Source organism: Embiotoca jacksoni, unplaced genomic scaffold, assembly GCF_022577435.1.
Source record: "Embiotoca jacksoni isolate LCO1_2020_lvr unplaced genomic scaffold, fEmbJac1.0.p SCAF_24, whole genome shotgun sequence".
Lineage (NCBI taxonomy): Eukaryota > Metazoa > Chordata > Actinopteri > Embiotocidae > Embiotoca > Embiotoca jacksoni.
Window position 1 is genome coordinate 1,651,767 of NW_027185375.1, and position 22,967 is coordinate 1,674,733.

The 22,967-nt window shown below is 46.0% G+C and overlaps 1 protein-coding gene across 1 annotated transcript in view; it reads right to left on the bottom strand.

Annotated features, from left to right (window-relative positions):
• htr2cl1 (5-hydroxytryptamine (serotonin) receptor 2C, G protein-coupled-like 1) overlaps window positions 1-22,668 on the bottom strand; it is a 169,196-nt gene extending 146,528 nt beyond the window's left edge. The window contains exon 1 of the mRNA XM_069158979.1: window positions 22,567-22,668. The gene's annotated coding sequence lies outside the window, so the exon portion shown is untranslated. The remainder of the gene's footprint in view (window positions 1-22,566) is intronic.
• Window positions 22,669-22,967: the final 299 nt, after the last annotated feature.

A 22,967-nucleotide genomic window follows, 5' to 3' on the forward strand; every position in this document is an offset into this window, starting at 1 on the left:
GCCAGCAAGTAAAAGTGTTTTTTTCCAAAATGCCAAAGCTTTACTTTTCTATTATTTATTTTTTTTAGCATCAGAAAAAGCAGTTAAATGATTCACCTACAGGCTGTTATCTACATTTAATTTGAATTTCAATGTGGGATAACCAATCGAGTATTAAATATATTCTCACCTGGTATCCCTGTCCGATTGATTGCAATGAGGCATTCAGGTGGCACTTTCCATTACGTAAACGTAGCAGTTAGGGCGAAGAGCAGTTCGTTTTAATGTCACCGTCTGCATAACAAGCAAGCAATCCGACGGCAAAGAGCAAAAAAAAAAGCCCCTAGCAAAAAAAAACCAAAGATGGAGTAGAAGGGGGAAGGCGGGGGGGGGGAATGAAGAGCAGAGGGGAGAGAGGATTTGCTCTGGGAATACTTACTCCAAACATGTTTGGGATGGTGTATTTGTTCTGGGGAACTGCACGAGAAGAGGGCTAAGAGTGTCTCATTCAAATTCTGATCCATACGAAGAGCCGGAGCACAAAACAGACAGTAAACTGTCGGGGGTTTTTTTTTTATGAGTATGGGGAGTTCAGACACCGGGAATTTGAAGTGTTGACAACAAATACCCCAGAAATCCTACAGACAGCATGAGATTTTACTCTAAACCACATATTTGTGCAGAAAGTCAAGTGTCTGGACAAGCGAAGGTTCATGTGTCAGTTTTGCGAGGTCCCGTTTTCATATCATTTGGATTTTTGCGCATTTCGTCGATAGTTGATATATTTAGCGGGTTTCTCTAAAGTTGGAGGCTGCAGAAGGAAGTGCTTCTTCGTGTAGTATGTTAATGTGCTGGTCCCAGTCTGTGGCCTGTGTTTAAATATTGAACAGTTCACTGTAAAATTTATATGAAGCTTTTCACGAGGCCTTTTGCCTTACCAGGGAACTTATATAATTTGTCTCTGATTTTTGTTTTGTTTCTTAACCTGCAAAAAAAAAAAACATGGAAATCATCAGTGATGTCCACTACTGCTCACTCAAGGTACATTTTAAATGTGGATATATATTGGGTACTCACCATATAGAAATTGGCCAAAGGAAGAGAGGCCCGGGTGGAGTTGAGTCAGTGGACATGCCCCGAAGCCTGCTTTTTTTTTTTTTTTGACCTTTATTTAACCAGGTAAAATCAATTGAGAACCAATTCTCTTTTTAATGACACTGACCTGAAATTGGTCTCTGAATACAAGTTGTGCCTTCGGCTTGTGTTTGCAAAAGACCAAAATCATCCGTGTCAAACCTGAACCACAAGCTATCTGAACGGACCAGCTTATGGGTGCACCGACAAGATAACATTGCTTGATAGCTATCTACCGACCTTAATCCCCTCGGAGATCAGGTCAGCTGGATAAACACCTCCGGGGTCATAAGAAGCAGTGAAATTAGTTTCTCACTACATCTAGTAGTTTCTGAAAGCTCATAATTATCTGTGCCAAACAATATCATTACTTAAATATAAGTTAGCATGAGCAAAGGGGGAAAAAAAAAAAAAATCAAATGTGGTAGCAGCGAAGGCTTTAAACGTTTATTCCAGATATATATTGCAGACATCCGTAAGATCCAGAACCCGCCTTTGATGATGCAACCCGACGAGGTTTTTATATTTGTATGGGTTTGCGGTGGAAACTCAAAAATCCAATTTTCTATGGTCACGAATGATCAACACTGTTAATAAAAAAAAACTAAAAAAACAAAGAAACATCAGAGTTCCATTCAACAAACATCTTTTGTAAGGCAGAAGCTGTACCGTCTATGGATTTCAGGACAGGCTTTAAGGTCTTCATTTGATCTGATCCAAAGTGATGAAAATAGCTTCTGATCCCATGACATCATAAAAGAGAGATGCATCCATACCACGTTGTATTCTACGCATGTGTCAGAGAGAGAGCACGGATCTCTGCCCCTTCAGCCTCTTCACCACTTTTCCTCTCTTCTCTGCGTCTTGACAAAATTGATCAAAGGCTTTTTGCCCAGTAAGTTTGACAGCATTATTACGTATTTATTCTCACCCACTCCAGCCTGATGTTCATTAAGTTAGACTGAACTGCAAGATTGACAGAAAGTGATGAAATATGAACGTAAAGCACTACCCCCTCCTGATGAAAACTCCTTTGAGGTGAAACCATCATGTATGCACCCCTGACTCAACCCCGCATGGAGGAAGACAAGGACCAAAAGGTGAACTTAGGCTTATATCCAACAGGCCCAAGAAATAAACTGGGAAGACTTGTTTGATATTTGGGATGGAATTTAAAGACAAAAACAAAAAATACATCATTTATCATAAATGTATCATTTATGTTTTATTTTCATTCTGTCCATTTTTATTGCTTTTACTCTTTATGCTTCTAAGCTGTGCTGCTTAAGCGGAACAATTTCCCCTTGTCAGGTCAATAAAGTATATCGAGCTACCTATTAATCTGTCTATCTACTTATCTATAATTCGATTTGCAATTTTTTTTAAAATGACACTACCAAAAACATAAACAACCTTGTGTTGAACTTGTAGAAGTCCCTGACAAATTCTCGTCCTATTTTCATTCAGCCATTTGCATTCATGGCTCTCTTAATAATGATATTAAATGATAGAGATGCTGTGGCTTTCAAATGATGGGTCGTGACCCAAAAGTGGGCGCAGGTGCCTTTTTGAGTGGGTCACGCATGTGAGCGCGTGAAAAATTAAATGTTGTGGTAAAAACAACAAAAAAAAAACTTTTATTTTGAAGTGTAAAGGATTGCTGATGCTGCGCTTTAATTTTGAAGGGCTTCCATTTTCACATGACACAATGCGGTAGTTTGCTGCCACTATTTGTCGTGGCAGTACCAACCAAACCTCACGCCGTCACTTCGGTGGTCATCGGAGAATGTATTTTTTTAGCATTTCCAAGTGAACTCTGATGGAGGGGGGGGGAGAGATACATTAAAGGTCTTTTAAACGTCCTTGGGATTGTATGTTTACTCTAAATATAAAAATTGGAAAAATGATCATGGCAGTGTCGTTTCTAGCATTGCAGTGAAGTGTACATTTGTAAACGACTTACAGCCCACAGTACAAGTTAAAAGCTACATTTTAAAGCCGTGTCACAAGTTTCAAGAGAGGAACACGTCGTGGAGCTTTTGATGCATTTTGTGCGCGCACATGTCTGAGTATGCGCGGGTGTGTTTTTCATTTCGGGTTGAGGGATCCCCAGTGTCGCAGGATTTGGTTTGACTGCTTTCAAGGTTTTGGGTTGAAAATAACACTCGGATTAGCGAAGAGATCTGGACCCAGGGACGCAGAAGGAGACATGAAGTTAGAGAGAGAGAGAGAGACGGGCAAAAAAAAGGGGACAGAATATGCAGTGAATGAAAAAGACGCCGCCAACCGCGATGAGAGCAAATGAAGTAAAAACAAATGCTGGAAGGAGAGAGGGCGCCTGAAATAGACAGGAGAGAGCTCGTTGCAGGGAACGAGCTGTAAGGCAGAGACGGGGTGGGAAACCACCACAACAGAGAAAGTGGAAAAGACAACGCATCCCGGCCTCTGTTGGAAAAGGGCCAAAGAAAAGGAGAGCGAAGCCTCAGATGTGTGTTTTTCAGAGCCATTCTTTCAGGGCAAAACGTGCTCCAAGAAATGTGTTGGATTTAATCCACGCGATGAACTTTTCCTAAAGCTCGCCGCGAAGTTTTGACGCCGAAACTTTAAGAATCTCACGTGTGTCTCTAAAAAGCCGGTGGGTTTAAAAAAAACAAAAAAAAACGTCACATGACGCCCTGGAATGAGAACAAGTTGGATGGGAACGTTATCCAACCTCTATCTGACCCAACTACGAGGCTGTAGCCATTTGTAATTTGCCCTCTGGCCCGTAGATGAGTGAAAATCAACGGTCGCTAGCAGCTAGCCAGAGTATGAATGCCTTCTGAATATCGCCCATCTCTTCCTGTGTTGACTTGCTTGTTCTGACCCAGGACACGTCTGGCCAATGAGTGGAGGGAATATTCTCATGAGTTTTATCCAAACCCGACCGAAGCAAAAAAAAAACACAAAAAAAAACTCGGCACAGAGCAGGAATTGAATCTCTCCTTCTCTTTATGTTATCGGAACGGTGGAATATTTCCAAGCAAATTTGTCGAATAGTATTTTTGCTTAAAAGGCCCGTCCCAAGCCAAACTGACCCAGATAATCCTAGATTAGAGCAAATAAACGACAGGCCTGAAAATGCCCTTGAAGTCGGGATACTTTTAAAGCGTGTCTCTGGCAGTTGCTCAGCCTCAATGGCAGCGTAATACTTAAAAGAGTATCTCTGGACTAAATGTCTCACCACTTAGCTGATTTACATGAATGTCTCTCCTGGAGTTACTTGCGAGACGATGACAGGCGTTCTGAGTAGAGCAGACACATAATATCTGATCACATCCGCATCGTAAATGATTTATTTCCGCAACACAACTGCAAGAAGGGTCTTGTTAAAAGTGGCTCCGGTGGCTCCTCACTTCGGGCCTTTCCTCCAAAAGTGGAACTGACAGCGAGCGTCACGTCCGTAATGAAATATTCTCATCGCTCTCCGGGGTTCCTCAAACAACCTCCTGACACTTCTGATCTCGGCAGTTTCAATTCATGAAATAGAGGAGAAGCGTCGAGTTGGCCCCCCTTGAAGTGTTTTTGGATCCCGGCTCTTTTCGCGGCGCAGCGACCGACTGGAGACACAGAGACTGAAGACAGCAGCTGGAGAGACCTCAGACGGAGGGCGAACAAGGGAGAGACTGAGGAGGGGAGACAAGGTGAGATGCAGACATGGTGGTGGTGGTGGTGGTGGTGGGGGGGGGGGTGAGAGACAGAGGAGAGCAGGGAGTTCATCATTCCAACCGACGGGCATACTAATCTCCCACCTCGGTGTCGGACGCGGTTTCGAACCGCTTTACTCTCCTTCAGCGTCCTTCAGCCGTCCCTTCTCCTCTGTCCTCTGCCATTGATTCCATTTGAACTTGTCTCTCCCACTTTCCGCTACATTTTCTCCCCCCCCCCTCTCCCCCCATCTACCCTGTCCTGACCATGTTTACCCTCCTCCTCCTCCTCCTCCTCCTCCTCCTCCTCTCCCTCCGTCTCGCCTTTGAGTCGTTCAGAATAATTGCGCTGCGGCGCTCTCCTTCGCTGGGTGCTTATCGAGCCCTGGGTGCTGTCTTGCACACACAGCGTGACAATATGGCAAAAACACTGGTCCTCGCACAGCGGGACCAATCACACGCCGGGAGCCACTCACGGCCCCACCAATCAACGGCGCCGCGGGTGCGTGCGGGCTTCCCCCCGTTCGCCTCCCACGTCCGCGCCTCCCCCTTCCCATTGTTCCGGCAAAAAACCATCCATCGATCGCGGTTCTGTCGAAAGGATGAATGACTCCCCGGAGGCGTACTTTGCCGTGCCCTCGCCTTTTTCCTCCACCCAAACACCCTTCACGTTGCCGTTCCAGTCATCCAGTGCAGTTCACTGTCATTCCACAACTCAAGCGCCCTTTTCAAGCGTCTGCCGACAAGACACGGAGGTTTCAAATCCTACCCAGTGGACGGAAGTCAACGGGCGCCCGACACGGCGGGCGTAATTCAAACTTCTAAGGCAGTAGCAGCGGTGAGGATCAGGTTAAACGGTCTAAAAACAGTAAAGAAATTGGGCTTCAATTATCCTGGACTGGCTTTCAGTATATACGAACACATTTTTAACATGCGTTTTCAAACTGAACTGACTGCTTATGACCAATGCAGCAACTTTAAGCATACTGCTCGCAAGTAGGTATTTAAGCTTAGATTTGGTTTCGCAACACTGCACTGACTTCAACATGCGGCGGATTTGCTGCTCAAGTCAAGGTCGTAAATACAGAAAAAAAAACAAAGTCACAAACAGTTGGCGGCTGAGCTTTTGGGCAAGCGCACAGAGTTCACACAGCCGACTTTTGCACTGGTCTGAACTGAGCAGCTCAAACTCATGAGCCCGAACCGAACACGCTGCTGTTCTGACTTTCAGAAACGGCGCCGACCGGTGCAAGCGCTGAATCAGCTAAAGCGATCACTTTGCGCGAAGGAACCACATCGTCCCGTCACCGCGAATCTTAGAATTGAAAACTATTCGTGATTGCAAAGTGATTTGGAAATTCCCACCAATAATCAGCTCAGCAGCTTTTGCGTAGCAGCTGTAATCTACGGATAGCGTGAAACACAAACGGTACCCAAAATAAACCCACGGTTTCTGTGACTTAAAAGTTTGCAATTTCAAACTGCCGGTGCTTGAAAATTGAATTGTTAATTTAAAGAATGTTTTTGTGTTGACCTACCTCCAGGTCCTGTCCCGTATCTTGACAAGTGTTTCTGCAAAGACGAAGCCACGGTTTTTTTTCCTATTCACCAAAACCGAGCTGGACCATTGAAGTCTTCAGAGGGGTCATCGCTGTGTGCTTTTGCAGTCGCTCAAATGCCACCGCATGCTTTCGATAACGCCCCCCCCCCGCCCGAGCTGCGCAAGTCTGTAAATGTTGTGTAATGCCGGGAGTAGCGCTGAGCACTCCAAGCGCGTTGTGCACGGTTTATTCTCAGCACTTTCGTCTCGAAAGAGCAGGGAAAGCATCAGAAACCAGTTCAAGCGCTTCAGAGGCAACATTTACCCGGAGGTGGTCAGAAACGAGTTGTACCGTCAGCCCACTCACACACTAAATGCAGCAGCAAACCGTCCTGCTACTGCTGCTGCCCGTTTTCTCATTTTAATCAAGTCTTTAATGCAGCTGTTGTTTTATGTTTGTTTTTACTGGCTTTTGAATGCTCTCGGTCTCTTTGCAATTTCTGCTTTGCTGGCTTTAATTGTCCTTTCGAGGCAGGAGTAATACAACAATTTATGTTTAATGTTTAGGTGCGCTAATGTCTGATAGGAGAGACCCAGCGAACAAGATTCTAAGTGTACTGAAAAAAGACAGCTTTTCATGTTTTCTTTTAATTATTATTCAGAGTCATTTCCACTGAAGTCAAAGCCATTTCTTTAATTGATTCATTTAACGTTTATACTCCGCTGCCACCAAACTTTCAGTGTAACCGTTTTCCTTGGAGATGAATGTGATACTTGGTGTTTCTCCTCCAGAATAATTCATTAGATTGCATTGACTTAGCAGAGGCTTCGTTCAAAGCAACTTTTTTTCCTATGTGTACACGCATATCAAGAAAAATCTGGGTCTCAGTAGCCTGTTTATGAACACTTTCAGAAGAATCACCTTAACACCGATCAGAAGGAAGGAGTTTAGCTAATGACATCCTAACGATGTGCGGGAAAAATTTTTTATCGACTTTGAGAGAAGTTGACGCTTTTTGATCGGGAGTCTGTTGACGTTTTTTTTTTGGAGCCAACCTCTAGTGGCCCTTTAGCGCCATTGCACTTCTGCATCGGCTTCACTTTTTAGTCCCGAAGTTGACATTTATTACGTCAATGGTTTTTCTACTGATCAAACAAAAAATATTACTTGTTAATTAGTGACCTTTAGCTTTCCTCCCCTATTCCTGTGTTAATCTCAGCTAACTGGGCGATGACTTTACCTCAATATTTCCTATAGCAGTGGTATTAATCTTCTCATCAAACCCTCGAAATGAAAGCAAATGAGAATATTTTCTAAAAAAAACAATCTATTCCTTGGAAAAGACTCTCACGCTACCAGCTGAGCTCCAAACGACAGATACCCTTCATTGTAACGTAGGCTTTGAAGCAACAGTTAGACCGTCACTTTCAAGACAATACGACTGTTTTTAATAAATAAATTCACCCGAACAATGACTTCTTTTGTCACACAACTACCTTTAGTTTTCCCTTTCTCTGGTACCTTTGTGTTCCTCTTGTTTGCCTCCTTTTCTTTCTTCCATCTGTGAAAGTTTGAAACCCAGCTCACTTAATCTCTCTCATTGTTCTTTCGAGGACGACATCTATCTCATTAGGGCCAATGAAAAGCCTTTCATTGACTCACAAATAAATTGTTGGGCTAATTGTTTGTTTCATCCCCCTCTCCTAATGCAATAAAGATTTTTTTGCCCTCGTGAAAACAGCAGATTTGTAATTATGCTGGCAGCAGAAGAATCAAAATACCCACCTGGGCCGAGTGGCGCACAAACTCATCTGCCCACACACTGAAAGCGCAGATACACACTTCTGCTACTACACAATTAAACATGGCAGTCAACAAACAAATGCTGTCGACTTTCTATCTCTCTCACGCGGTCAACGGTGGCTCGATTTGATGAAGACGAAAATCTCTCTTTGCTGCAGTAAATCCCTTCGGTGTTCTTGGAGGATTTGCTTTTAAGTCTGTGTTCAGGTTGAAAATAGCCTCTTCACATTGTTTTCCGACGGCTCAACTGGACAAGCTTGATTGATAGCCGTAAAAACCAGCGGGGATACAGTGATGGAGTGACTCTGAGCTGGCGAGCTTTTCACGGACACTGAATTGAAAGGATCGACGAACAATCCAACCAATATTTGGAAAAGTGCTCTGCTGATTGTTCTGCCGATTAACCCTGGGTGGAGATGTTGCTATTGATTTTGTTTTATGTAAGTTTCGTGCGCGTGAAAAGCACAAATAAAACCCAATGCACCTGTTTTGTACTGGGAGGGACAGAGTCTGTAGCAAATATGCTAAATAAATCAGCTAAATGTGCTGAAATACAAAACTGAAATTGTCAATTCTGACAACAGCACAGTTGACATGGAATATTAACGGGACAACAACACGTGCATAATAAACACCATATCTACATGACCACGGACAAGCGATTCGATTCCCCTGCCCTGGGAATTTCCCCTTATGGACAACCATTTTTCCAAAGTTCTGAAAATGTAAGAATATGCTATACATATATCGCATATTTATGCTATATAAGGGGGAGGAAGGGGGGGGGCTATGGCTAATATGTCAACAGGTAAGTAAACAGCGATTTGTTTTTGCAGCACAACACATGCCCTGAATTTGCCTTTTTGCAAGCCCGGGTCTGCAGCCCACAAGAGAGTGAACCCCTTGTGACGAGAAAGTTGATGCTGTCGCGTTTCCCCTTTCAGCTGTGCATTGGTCGGGGAGGGAGTCGAGCACCCACTCGCCTGAGGCCGAAAGCAGTGCTCGGGGGACGGGGGGGGGGGGGGGGGGGGGGGGTTGGCAGCAACCCTCCACAAATCAACTCGGCGTACGAGTGCAACGCATCGTTGCCCGCCATCAGCGCAAGCTCTTTTCTTCCTCTTTCGCTTCGGACAATCGGTCCAGCTGCTTGAGAACATTTCATCCGTCCACAGGAGCGTTTAGCCGAGCTCGGCACAAACGTTAATAGCACCGGGGGAAACCGATGGCCTCCATCAAAGGTGAAGGAAAAAACCTCCGAATGTCCCAAATTGTCTTCTTTTACATGTGGAAGTGCGTAAGTCAATGGCTAACGGGGTAATGTGGAGCTGTCCCCGCTGTCTGTCTACACGCAGTCTTTAGTCATCACCTGGTAAGATACTCACAAAATGTCAAGGAATCAGTGACTGTAATGGAATTACTTCATTCCCAATTGTAATCCCTACTATCCCTAATCCTCATTTCTAAACAAAGTAATCACGCCGCTGTACCGTAAGTCACATTTTACTTTTTACTTTTTTTACTTTTTAACACCGGATGGGTCATTCTCACCGGAATGATAACAAAGGAGCTCTGCAGAGCCCTGCCCGGTAATGACGGGATTGAAAATCACTCATCGACGCAGCGCAGGATATGATCGCTGTGAATCGACAACTGACCGCCGGCGGCGCAAGCTCGAATCAAAAACCTCTGACCAAGCCACAGCCGCTTTTGAGTAACGAGGGACGAAGGCAACCAATCAAAATCAAGACCTCCAGACGGCAAATCTGAACGCGAATGAGTCACGACCCCGGCTCGCCGCCGTCTCGTCTCTCGTAATTCACCGTCACGATTATCTGAGCGAGACGAGGGGCCATTCGCAAGACGGACGCAATCACTCACAGCGTGAATGAGAAGCACGATGACAATTACCTTCGTCGGAGCGCCGGCGCTCGTACGCGCCGTGCGACATCTCACCGTGCGGCATCATCCGAGTGTCCAAAAAAAAAAAAAAAAAATGAAGGTACGGCGCGTTTTACTAGGCCGTAAAATAATTTTGTTGAAAATGAGCTGCAAAACTTTATAGAACTGCCGGTGTGCTCGCGTTTTTGAGCCTCCGCGCTGGAGATGGCCAAAGCTGGAGGCATTGTTGTTTTCGGCCATCCGTCCCTTTTTCGTGATGGCGACACCTCGGGAACGTCTGGCAAGTTTGGCAAGTTCGATCAAATTCCCCATTTGATCAAACTTGCCAAAAAACATTCAGTTGATACCGAGGGTTTGATTGATTCGATTCTGGGGTGGCAAAGGTCAAAGGTCACAGTGACCCAAAGTCGGCACATTCACACGAACCTTGATAACTCAGGAGCGCCTGTATAGAGTTTCTTTAACGTGGCGCAATCATCGACTGAGTGAATGAGTTTGGTGGTCAAAGGTCAAAGTTTACCGTCACGGCGACCTCATCTGTCCCGTTCTTGTGAACGCAATATATCAAGAACACCTCGAGGGAATTTGTTCAAATTTGGCAAAAAAAAAATAGTAACTTAGTATCAGCGATGAACTGATAAGAATTTGGCAAGTAAAGGTCGAAGGTCGAAGGTCACCGTCACATTAACCCATGCCTGTGAACGCAATTATTTAGGAGGGAATTTCTCCAAATCGGTCCCAAATGGTCACTTTGGCTCGGCAATAAGCCGTTTAGATTTCGGAGGGCAAACGTCGAGGTCACTATGAGGTCAATATCCAAATGGGTTCAGGAGAGTTATCCCTGTAAACGACAACTTGAGCGGTTAGCGCAGGCATACGACCGCTAAATCCTAGATGTGATTTCTTTTGTTTTATCTTTGCCTGTTCTAAAAATGGTGCTATATGTTATGTAATGATGGTGTGATAAATGATTTAAGCTTTTTTTTTTTTTTTTTTTTTTTTAAAAAGCACAAACTCCTCTCTCACTCTCACGCACACACACCTACACTGCAACCCCCACAATTATTTATATACGAGTCACCATCTGGACTTCAGTTTCACACACGTGGGACTCTGATTCGCTCTCGCGTCAGCAATTATTTTAATGAAACATCCCATCCCGTGTCCCTCGGGAGTTGCCGTGCCTGCAGCGGGGCAGAACAGGAGAGTGCCCCGTCTCAGACCGGCGTCGCCTTCGGGTCGGGCCGATGCAGATGCGCAGCAGAGTCTTAAATTGAGACAAACGTGTATTTAAATAAATAGGTGGGTGGGTGTCCGGGACCCGAGCCAGGCCTCAGGCCCGAGGCCAGATGGAGGGAGCAAACACGGGTTAGAGACAGATGTGTGTGTGTGTGTGTGTGTGTGTGTGTGTGTGTGCGTGTGTGTGTGTGTGTGTGTGAAACAGAGCGGGGAAAGGCAAGACATCCTCATAAATAATGGACAGTGCACCCACCATAATTAGGAGAGTGAGGATGAGCAACAGAGAGAGAGAGAGACACTCAAGTGCATGAATAAATAAAATAGCCATATAAACGGCAGGTACGTTCACGCATATAAACGTAAACTGAAAGGAAAATAGGAGTTATTATCCATATCCAGGCTAAAACGTTGACTTTTTTTTTTTTTTTTACAGCCTGTCTGACCATATTTGTTGCTTCTTGCAGGTCACAGTTTATCATAACGCCTAGACTCAATTCTACGGAGCTGTAAATATCAAACCCCAGTTGTAACTAAGCAGATAAAACGTAAAGTAAGACGACCTGCCGCATTGACGAGGTGTGATCAAAAAGCAAGTAAGTATCACAAGTTACGTCGTAAACTGCGTTCGCCTGCATTTTTTTTTTTGTGACGACCGGTTTGCGTGCGTTCGCGATCGCAACAAATTTTGGGTCACATTTTTGGAAAACAGACAATTCACAGAGGGCCACGGGTGGTGGAACGACTTCTGAAGTATGTGTATTTTTCTGCTGCTGGTTTTACATTCAATGAGTGAAGGCAGATTGTGACACACCGCTGGATTTATTTGGTTTTTCAAAAGATGTGAATATTTATTTTAAGGAGTTTTACAGTACGAGAACACGCAGGATCGGATGTCGCTGCGATGTAACATGGAAGGAATTGGGGGGGGAACAACAACAAAAAAACGAACGGATGCGAAAGCAAAGAGAAACAGCCTGATATGCTTTAACGCGTGACGTCTATCTTCACGACAGCTCCTAGAATTCAAAGACTCCTTGCTGACTTGCATGTGCTGCTCTAAGTATAAACTTTCACTGTGTGCAGCCAGCCAGCTGGCGTAAAGTGTGCGTGTGAAACATGACGGGGACATCTGTAAATTGTACCAACTTCTGATAGCCTGCATTTGAGGCGTTTAGGGGCAATCTGTACATTTTAACCACAGAAAAAAAACAAAAAAGTGCGTTTTGCTATTCCCCTCTAAACTGCATGAAAACTAAAGAACTGAATTACTTTCTACTGTAATGTCAAATGAGGGTTGTTTTTTTTTTGTTTTTTTTGTTGTTCAAAATTGGTTTTATAGGATTTGAAATTGTTATTGAAAAAAAAAGCATCTTTCTGGGATGTCCGAGAGCTGCTCGTGTTTAGTGACATGAATTCACACAGCTGAGCTCCACCTAAACCAGCTGAATAAGCTTCTTTTATGTAAACGACAACAAATTGATACTCAACACGCGCACATTCAACCAGTAGCTTGCGAGCTACTAGTAGCCATTGCGTTAGACAAATTAACTAATTATTGCAGTAATTTGTGAATGTTAGAGGTCGTCCAGGTTGATTTTGCCATTCCCCGTTGTTACCACGGTAACTAATACGGCCGAAAACTATCGGTTCCCACAGTCCCTGCGCCTCATGTTGGCAAGAAGTACAACAGAAAAGAATATGTCGGTTCACATTGCAGCCTAACAAACCCGCGTCGTTTTAACAAGGTCACTGAACAACCACGCGGCAGCCTGCGTTCATCCTCCATGAAGAACCAGCCCGGGGGGTCCCTGGGTTGCCCGGTGGGGCCGGGGGGGGGGGGGGGCCCAGGCGAGCCGATCGCCGCCGGCATTGACTGGCCTCTGGGGACGCGGGACGTCACCTCGCCAAAGGGGAAAGAGCCGGAGCCGGGGCGGGAGGCGGAGCGGTACCAGCTACACGTAGTTGGGCTCACCTCCACGCACAGCACCGGCTCTGGAACCGGATAAGCGAAAGAAAAGGGACGGATGGACGGATGGACGGATGGACGGATGCCGCTGAGATCATGCAGAGACGGACCGACGCGTGGTTTTGTACATGCGGCTGTTTTCACAATAAAAGTCAATCCTCTGCCGAATGGTCTGTTTGCATCAGCGAACAATCAATAAGGTGCTTATTGATAAAAAAAAAAAAAAAAAAAAAAAAAAAAAAAAAAATTTAAATGCACTTCATTATATGCAGGTTATCAAAGGTTATCAAATATTTCCGCGTGCTCAACCTCCCTCTGGATGTTTTAGGGAAAGGTGTAGCGGCTGAAATGGATCTGGGCTCCTTCCCTTCTGCTCGTCTGCCTCAAACCGTCAATCTCGTCTGCGGCTCCCGGCTTCTCTCCTCCTCCTCCTCCTCCTCCTCCTCCACCTCCTCCTCCTCCTCCTGGCCGTGTCTGCGCGCGCGCGGAGATGCGTCGGCGTCGATATACGGGCGTCGCGGCCCCGCGGCAGACCGCTGCGCTGCCTTGGTTCGTTGTCAGAAGCCTGTGGGGGAACTTGTCAGCTCTCATTGACTTTTAGAAACACTCGCCCTCTCCCTTTCTTTCGACCCTCCCAGCGTACTCCTCGCAGTGCATGCCTGTCACTGCCCCCCCCCCCCCCACACACACACACACACAAAAACAATCACTGTGTGTGTGTGTGTGTGTGTGTGTTTGTGTGTCTTGGAGGAATGTGCAGCTTTCTATCTACACTTAAATATGAGTGGGCACGGGGAGCACTGTGCGTGTGTGTGTTTGTGCGTGTGTGTGCGTGTGCGTGTTGCTTTTGTCACGTCTGTCACTGAAATAGCGAGCGTGTAAAGAAAAGACGGCGCGCATCGAGCCGCGCGTGACGCTCGTCGGCGCAGCAACGCGAATCAGGGGGAACGGTTGACGCACGAGTGCGTTTTGTGCGAATCCGAAGCTCTTCCTCCTCCGTTCCTCGTCTCCCTCGGCGACCAAAACGAGATTTCCAAAAGACACGCCCTCCCGACCGTGTACGTACAGAGTTCTGTGTTTTTTTGTTTTTTTTTGTTTTTGTTTTTTTTTTTGGAAAAGGGAGAAATAAGGTGTTTGAATTTGACGATTTACCAAAGTAGAAACCAAAGGATTTTTTTTTTTAGGCGTATCACAAGTAGAAGCTGTACGGCTCACTGATATTCACGAGGTTTACTCCCCGTGTAAAAGAATCAAAAGATATGGTAGATATACAAAAAAAATACAAAAAAAATAAATAAATTTCAAAGCTAATCTTGCAATTGACTTTCTAAAGTGAAAAAAAAAAAAATCGACTCTGAGGCCTTTATTTTTTTTATTTTTGTAGCTCATCTTCACCTTCATCTGGACCTGCATGAAAAATGTAACGCTTTTAAAAGTAGTCTTTCATTTATTTCCCATGCACGGATGAGCAATTATCAGCGCTCAGAGTAGCCTTGCCTCTTTTTTATTTTTGTTATATATATATTTTTTTTGAAATCAGCGAAATCTTCACTTCGCTGAGTTATTCACCGACAATCCTTTTTGCGTAAAAATCAAATGTGACGGTAAAATATTGAAGTTTGAGGTCGCGTTTTTTTTTTTGTTGGTCTCTTTATGTGTACAAGAAAGAATGCATCCTCTCCTCTTTCATAAAAAAAAAAAAAAAAAAAACATTCCTCTCTCCGGCTCGTGACGCCGACGAAAGGAAGCAGCCGAGGTCGCGTCCGTCAGTCAGACGGGATCGGACTAATGAAGGACAGCAAAGAGGGGAGGTGGGGGACGGGGGGGAGGGGGGGGAGACGGGACGGGGGGGGGGCGGGGGATTCCACGCTCGGGCAATCTGGCGTCACCCGCAAGGCGAGCGGAGAGAAGAGAGATTGTAACAAAGCCTGTTTGTCACAAAGTGGTTTCCAGAGCAAAATAAATAAAAAAAAACAGATGTTGTGTGTGTGTGTGTGTGTGTGTGTGCGTGTGCGTGTGCGTGTGTATGTGCATGCGGGCTGAGAGGGAGGAGGCCGCGTGAAGAGCGCAAGAGGACAAGAGGGGACGGCAAGCGGGGATGAAAAGACAAACTCCACAAAACCACGCTCGCACGCACACATCTTGAATTCATTCCTCATTTCCTGGCTTTCATCTCTGTTTACGCCTCACTTCGCTCCGCAAAAAAAAAGAAGAAAAAAACAAAACAACAACAACAACAACAACAAAAAACGCGACGGTTTCCCATTAACCGCCCCGGGCTTCTCCGCCGGGCCAAACCGCCGCGAAGCAATCCGCTCACGCCTCCTTCCTGCCTGTCTGCGTGGACGCGCCCTCCCACCAAAAGCGCCTCGCCGACGGCACGAGGCAGCGAAAGCGCCGCCTCCTCCGGCCTCTCATTACAAACGCGCACGTCGATCTTTTTTTAGGCTTTAAAATAACAATAATAAAAAAATAATAATATTTGCCAAACACCTATCCGCCCACACGAACGCAACACACGCTGACTTTGGCTGCGGAAGAGAAACTGTAGCTGCGTTTCCATGTAACTGTCAGGCAAATTTAATGCAAATATTATGACAGGCAAAAAAAAAAATCAAAACAAAATGTTTGTTTGGGTCGGGTCGGCGGGAGCGTATAAATACATTTCTTGAAATTGAAAGGAAAACATCATCCGTAAATGTAGCCTTGGGTAGGTGTCGTTTGGATGTGGAAATTTGTTAGGTTTTTTTTGTGGTTTTTTTTTCTTCTTCTTAGATGAATTACTTGGTTTAAAAGAATTTGCACCACCAAATATTGACTTGACTGAATATTGGCTTCACAGTCGAAAAATTGTTGGTATTTGCGGTGGGACGTGGTTCTCGGGGGAAATTTGGACACGGTCAGAAAAGTTTGCGAAACCACCGATCTAGAAGTCTTAAAGCTCCATTTTCTACCTGGTGAAGGAAAATTAAAAAAAAAAAAAAAAGTCGACCTGTGAAACGACAAAGAAGAAACCTTGCGGGGAATCAAATTCCAAGATATTCCGCTAAATCCTCCACTCCTGTTTTAAGCTGCAGTAAATCGTCAATTGAGTCAAAACCAAAAAAAAGTTAGGCATCTGAATTTTGAAGTATAACGTAAAAGACTGATCTCGCTGACATAAAGCCCTGAAAGAAAACACCAAATCAGGAATTTCTAGTTTCGTCAGCCGGCCTGAAAGTTTTCTTTTCAAAGCGGCGTGCTTTCTTAATGAGCTTCTTTTTCTTCTTTGTCGTTGCGCATCAAAGCGGTCCTCCGGACACTTGATTTTTCATTTCTATACTTTTCCACAAAAAAAAAAAAAAACAAAACAACAACTAATTATCTCACAGGATTTAAGACTCCTTGCGGGAGGGCGGATGGGGGGCCGGGGGGGTGGGGGGGAAGGAGGGACGTGACTTCCATCCGACCTTCGAGACGTTTCAGCCGGCAGGGAAGGACGCGTCCGTCCGCGGCACGTGAACGTCCCGGAGAGAGGCCATTTCTACGTTCCCAGCCTTTCATATCCCCTCCGTCCATCCGCTATCCCGTCGACCCCCCCCCCCCCCCCCCTTCGTCAGACGGTCGATGCCCTGAACGGTTGTCCCGCTTGCCGTCGGTTGATAGCGATAGAGAGTGAAACTGTCAGCTCAAGAGCACACATCGCCGCCGTTTAATGCCCTTGGAGTGACATCTGGGCTCCAGAAATATCCCACCCGGAGGAAAACGGAGTAAGGCAACGGAGAAATACTTTGGATTTACTGTATGTGTGTGTGTGTGTGTCTGTCGGCACACACACACACATTATGCAAATAAGTGAACGAGAACCACAAGACGAAGCCGACGGTTTCAGGTCGTTACGAGCAGTAAGCGGAGAGTCCCGCCGAGGTCTCCTCCGCCGAGGGATTGGACTCTCCTGCGTTTTAGCCGGTTGGGCGAAATGTCAAATTTACCATGCTGCCCTTCATTACGCGGAGCGCGCTGCCTCGTTTCCTCGCCGTAAAAGTTTCTTCCCGGAGGTGCCGGGGAAAGTTCCAAAGTCTCGAGGCGAAACCCGCGGCGCGGCGCCGCCGACGAGCCGACGATTGGCCGCGCTCTTTTATTTACGGATTTGTTTTTGTTCGTTCGTTACTCGTTCGTCTCACGGCGAAGAGGTTGAATTTGGTGAAATGAAAAGGTGGCAGTATTGTGTATAGGTGGCGAGGGTTGCTGCGCCGCGAATTGGGTCCCCCCCCCCCCCCCCACCCCGGGGTCAGACTGTCAACACAGAGTTCCACTGGGACCTTCCGAGGCGTCTGAGGGGGAGGGGGGGAGGAAAAAAGTCGGCGCGAACCACCCCGAACTGTTCCACGACGGCGCTTTGGCTCTCGAGCATGACAACACGCCCGCTCGCAGCAACAGAACCAGAACAGAGTTTTGGAGGCCCGAAGACGTTGAAAACTACCCACTATTTCATAAAAAAAAAAAGCTTAAATTACAGAAAAGGGTGCTTTTGCTTTTGCTTCCTTCCAACCCTATTAATCGTCTCACAAGCGTCCGGATGTGTCCGGTAAACCTGTGGCGAGGTTCAACCTCGAGACTGAAGCGCAGCCGGCCTTCAAGTAGCTAAATTCACCTTCTTGTGTACTCATGCTTCTGTACGAACCGACTAATGCTGTTATGGATAGTAACGCCGTCACATCCCCGAGGCCTTAATATTTTCACAGCGGTGCATTTTTTTTTTTTTTTTTTCCAGCCTCTCCTCCTGCTATTTCTCTAATGACACCGCTGTCAAGCGCGGTGACTCAGGATTCAACAAACCCGGCCTCTTTTCCACTTTGTTCTACGCAATTCTGGGCGTCATCCGCATTCCTCTGAACACAATGGGGGGGGAGACAGCCGTCACTCGTCCTTCCCGGGCGTGAGACCCGCTTCTTTTATCTCGACTGTCAAATCACAAAAATCGAATTGCCCACATTTCCTTGTTTGCAGAAGACAGTGGGGACAAACTAAATGTATTCTTGGTTGTTGTTAGAGCTAAACAACATTGTTCTTTGACATGTGACGGTTGCTAATCGGGCGTTTAGGGTGTCTGCAGCTATCACCACTTTGTGTACATTTCCACAGCAGAGCATTCTGTTTCTGAGAGCGTCTTTTTTTGTTGTTGTTTTTTTTTAATACTCAAAAGCACTTACTAGCAGCGTGCCAGAGGCTTCAAATGTAACTTTGTTTAACAAAATGCGCCCTGAAAGCACAAGTTGCAACCACCGAAACATAACCTACAACGGCGGCTGCTCATTCGTTCGCTACTGACGGGTTGACGGCTGGTCGTACAATGAAGCTGACCCTACAGGATTAATGGCGTGACAGAATGCACGGCCACATCTGTGTAAAAGAGATTGGAAAAAAAAAGAAAAAATAATAACTTTTTTACTTTGTGTATTTAAAGCGTGTCCGAATCGACTTTTGCCAGATTAAGCGCAGATACTCTTGAGCACAGACTGAGACACGCGGCTTAAGGGAGTCAAGTTGTATTTAGTCTTTTCAGAAATTCAAAAGTGTGTTTTGGGCACGAAATAAACCAGTCAGCTTTATCACCCCCCCGCTCCCTTTAAAAGTCAGGTAAGCTTGCACATTTGTGGATCGCTGTTACGACGATGGATTTGCCGAGCAGTACGAAGGGACTCATCTGCGGAGGAAACGGATCGGCTCCAGGGCAGACTGAAAAAAAAAAATCTATATTGATAAGATATTTATTTTAAAAAAAAAAATGGCTTATGCACCCTTTAAATAACGGTCAAATATTGCACCATCGACTTAAGATCTGCTGCTTAATGCCAAGTGCACAAAAAAAAAAAAAAAAAAAAAAAGACCCTGTATGTTAATACCCGGGAGACTGGGAGTCTCAGTGCTGTTGCGCTATACCAGCTTGCTGCAACGTGAACGTGACGGAACTTTTGAGTTCCAACTCCTCAGCTGAACGAGAGTCCAATTAAAAGGATCTTTAACCGGGCTCCTTTTAGCGATCCGGCTAATCATTCGCAGGGGTGAAATGATTTTGAAGCCTCTGCCTTGCTAACAATGCCGCTGAACCACGCACCGGCTTCGGAAATGTTAACACTCCATCTTGATCGTCGCTAAAATAGAAAATTTGCCGCCACCGTCGGGTAATAACTTCTCAATCATTTGCGCCATTATATTAACACCGCTGCCTCGCGGTCAAGACGTTTCACTCACCCTTACCGGGAATCAGCTGGTAACCGTGGATCTAAGTACGCAAGAGACACACAAACACGCGCTCTACTCTCAGGGTTATTGGCTGCAGTCGCTGCCTGCATGAGAATTGCTGGAGTACCTGCACTGCGGTGGGCCGCAGGTTGTCGGGGGGGGGGGGGGGGGGGGGGGGGCGGTGAGAGTGTCCCGACAGCAAGAGGCCTCGGGCGCACAGCACATCTATCAATCTGTCCCCCCCCCCCCCCCCCGCCTCCCTCTCTCTCTCGCTCTCTCTGACCCTCCCGCCGTTTTGTCGTCTCGGGAGTGTCGCCCTATCAGATCGTGCGGTGCGCCGGGGGCTTAGTTAAAACCCGGCGCCGTCCGCCCCTTTCTCTCTTTACCTTCTCCCCTCTCACCTGTCTTACCGTGTCACTCTGCTGCGCCGGCCCTCTCTATTCTGTCCTCTATATTTCTGCCGTGAGTTCTTTTCTTCCCCGTACTCATAGCCAGTCATAGATTTCTGTAAGCAATCCGGATATAATACCGCCATATTTGACACCAACAGTTGAAGTCATTGTAAATCTTTGTGGTGTATTGTGCCAGGGTTGTTTTGCCACAAATATGTATTAACTTGGTATTTAAACGGCCAGCATGAAGCTATTGTTTTGCAGTTTACTGTTGCTGCTTCGCTATGCGCCAGCAATAACTACACATCATTCAACGGGTGTCGCTGAATAAAACTCAAGACTTTTGCAGTCTCCCCTCGGCTCTACGGAGCATTTCAGCCAGAGATAAATTTGCAACTAGCCAGGGAAAACAATAGAATATTCATCAGCCGAAAACACTCAGACCTGCCAGAAAGCGAGAGGCATCCCACCATGATGTCACCCCTTTGGTTTGTGAACTGCCAGTTTGAATCCTTCAGTCTGGCATTTTGGCCATCGCCACCTGGGTTTTTCGGAGCCAGCAGAGAGCCGCTGCGGTCGGTCTGTTGGAACTCGTGCTGTTTTCAATCAGTCAGTTGCAGGGAGGGTTTGTTCGCGCTGATGTCAAAAGAAGACAAGGCCAAAAACCGAGTACCCGAACGGACGACGTATGAAAACAGTGAGGGGCTTTCAGTTTGAAACTATGGCTTTTTTAATTTGAACCTAATACAGGAAGTCATGACGTCGGAACTCTTGTGCAAAGCAAACACTTTTGACGGCTGCGAGGCTAACGAGCAGCGGACTAAAGGAACGATCTAATATTTTCCCACCTTCTCCGACCTTCTTTTCTTCCTCAGCGTCACGCTCTCCACTTGTCCCGACAATCATTTTACAACAGGCACACACCAGACATTATTATACACCGAGGGCTCCATTAAACGCATACTGCAAACTAAACTGAGCAGCCTCCCTCTAATAGGCCACCGTACGACCCGAAACAGCTCTCTCCCACATCATACGCTCTCCACCACACGGGCAATAAAGAAAATTGAATGGCCTCGACGCCGCGTGGCCCAAAAGAGAAAAGAAAAAGCATTTTAGAGCGAAAAGGCAGATTGCTGTGCAACTACACAGTCAGCAGACCCAATTCAGTTTGGTGTTGTGCTGTTTATTAGAAACACATTCTTTCAAAACTCTTTCGATTATTATTTCACGGGAAGCACGTTTTGCAACAGCTGCCGGCGTCGAAAAGGGGTTCGCTAAAAAACATTTCGTCTCCGCTTCGTTTCTGAAAGGAGGGTAATAAAAACAAAAAAAAAAATCACTTTTACGCCGTTTGTCTTCGCTGTTTTACGGCCGTCGCCCGCGGCGACCACGTGAAGATGCCACGCCGGCTACAGGTCTGCGGCCTCGACTCTCGAGGCGAATTGCTCTTTGCCGTTGTCATCCCGTTAAAATGTAACCCGGCAAAAGAAGCACGGAGCGGCGGCGTTATCCTTCACCTTTATCTTCCCTGCAGGTGGAGCGGCGCTGCATCGTGGGGAAGAAAAGCAAAGAGGTACTGCAGCCGAGCACACAGCGACAAACCGAGAGTGAATCGTATTTTGTGCAGCATGTTACGAGATTACAGAGAGAAATATGACTGCGCTGCTGCAGTGGTGGTTCACAGCTTTTATGCCCTCTTATTCATTTCGATTACCGTTGCTCCTCCTGCTAAACGGGATGTTATTGTTTTGGTGTTTGGTGATTTGGTTTTGTTCAGATTGGAGTCACTTGGAAGCAAAAAATAAATGTATAAAAAAAGGATTTGTACCACTTCAGTATTTAGAATTGTAGGCGTTTCGATTTCTGACAGCTACGTCGTATCCCAACACGTAAGCATAAACGAGTCGGTGTCAGAATGGCGGCAAAACCAGCTTAATGTAGATACAAATCGAATATTAAAATGAATGCAATCAATTCAGCTAATTAAAAAGAGTATACACTGTCCACCTGGTTTCACTGTTTAACGAAATGCTGCGAATATGTAAAAAAATAAAATAAATTTGAAACTGCAATTTTAGGCTTAGTTTGCATTTCTCACGTTTGTTTTCATTGCTACCAGTAAAAGGTAACAAGTCTGAGAATTTCGCATCAACACTCGAGTCAGAATAACGTGAGGTTTTTACAATCTACGGACATGTTTTGAACGCAGCGCAGAGGCCGGATTATACCTTAGAAATGGCACGGCAAAGTTCAGGTGGGATTTCTTGCAAAATGGCGCTCAGGCTTGGTACACTGGACCGGCTGTTCCTCATTGTTGCTGTGAGCTTTAATCCCAGTTTGGAGAAGAGATTTTGTGACACGACGAGGCTGTTGTAGAACGTTGCAGGGAAACGTTGCAACAGTTTGAACTGTCCAAACGTGATTTGGTTCAAGTCAGCTGATGGTGCAGCCTACGACACCAGCACTATCCTCATTCATGTTTTAAGATGCCACAAACTATATCCAGCCACAAAAGAAAGCCTGAAAAACCAGGTTTAGTCTAGCTGCTTTGGTGTGAACTGTCAGGTTTCATGATGTTGCAACTCGTTGCAGGTTTCAAATCTTCAATTTTTGGTCTAAACTGACTCGGAGCTTGAAAAATTAGAGAAAAAAAAGGTATTTTTCTTTCTGATCAATTAAATGTGAAGCGTTTTACTTACTCTTCTAACAGTTTACATGCTGCACTGTTTCCCAGCTTCCTGCCTCAGCCCACCAGTCTCCTGTTGAATCGGCCCCTCAGCCTGCCCGTCCTCTCCCGTCCTCTCCCGTCGTCCACCAGCCTGTAGTCATGCGTCTGCAGCCATTAATCCTCAGCTGGCCTCAGTCTTCCCTCCACAAGCTCTTTCTGCTCTCCGTCTCCATGTGGACTGCGCACTCCGGTTCCCGCTGACCTTCTCCTCTTACCTCGGATGCCCTCCACTCCACTAAGTGACTTTTAAATAAAGTTCCCTGTAACTTTCCCCCTGCATCATGCTCTGAGGTCCAGTCGGTATGAGACGCATTTGACCTCTGTAGGATTCCGTTAGCAATCTGATGTGAGTTTTTGAAGAGACGTCAGAGA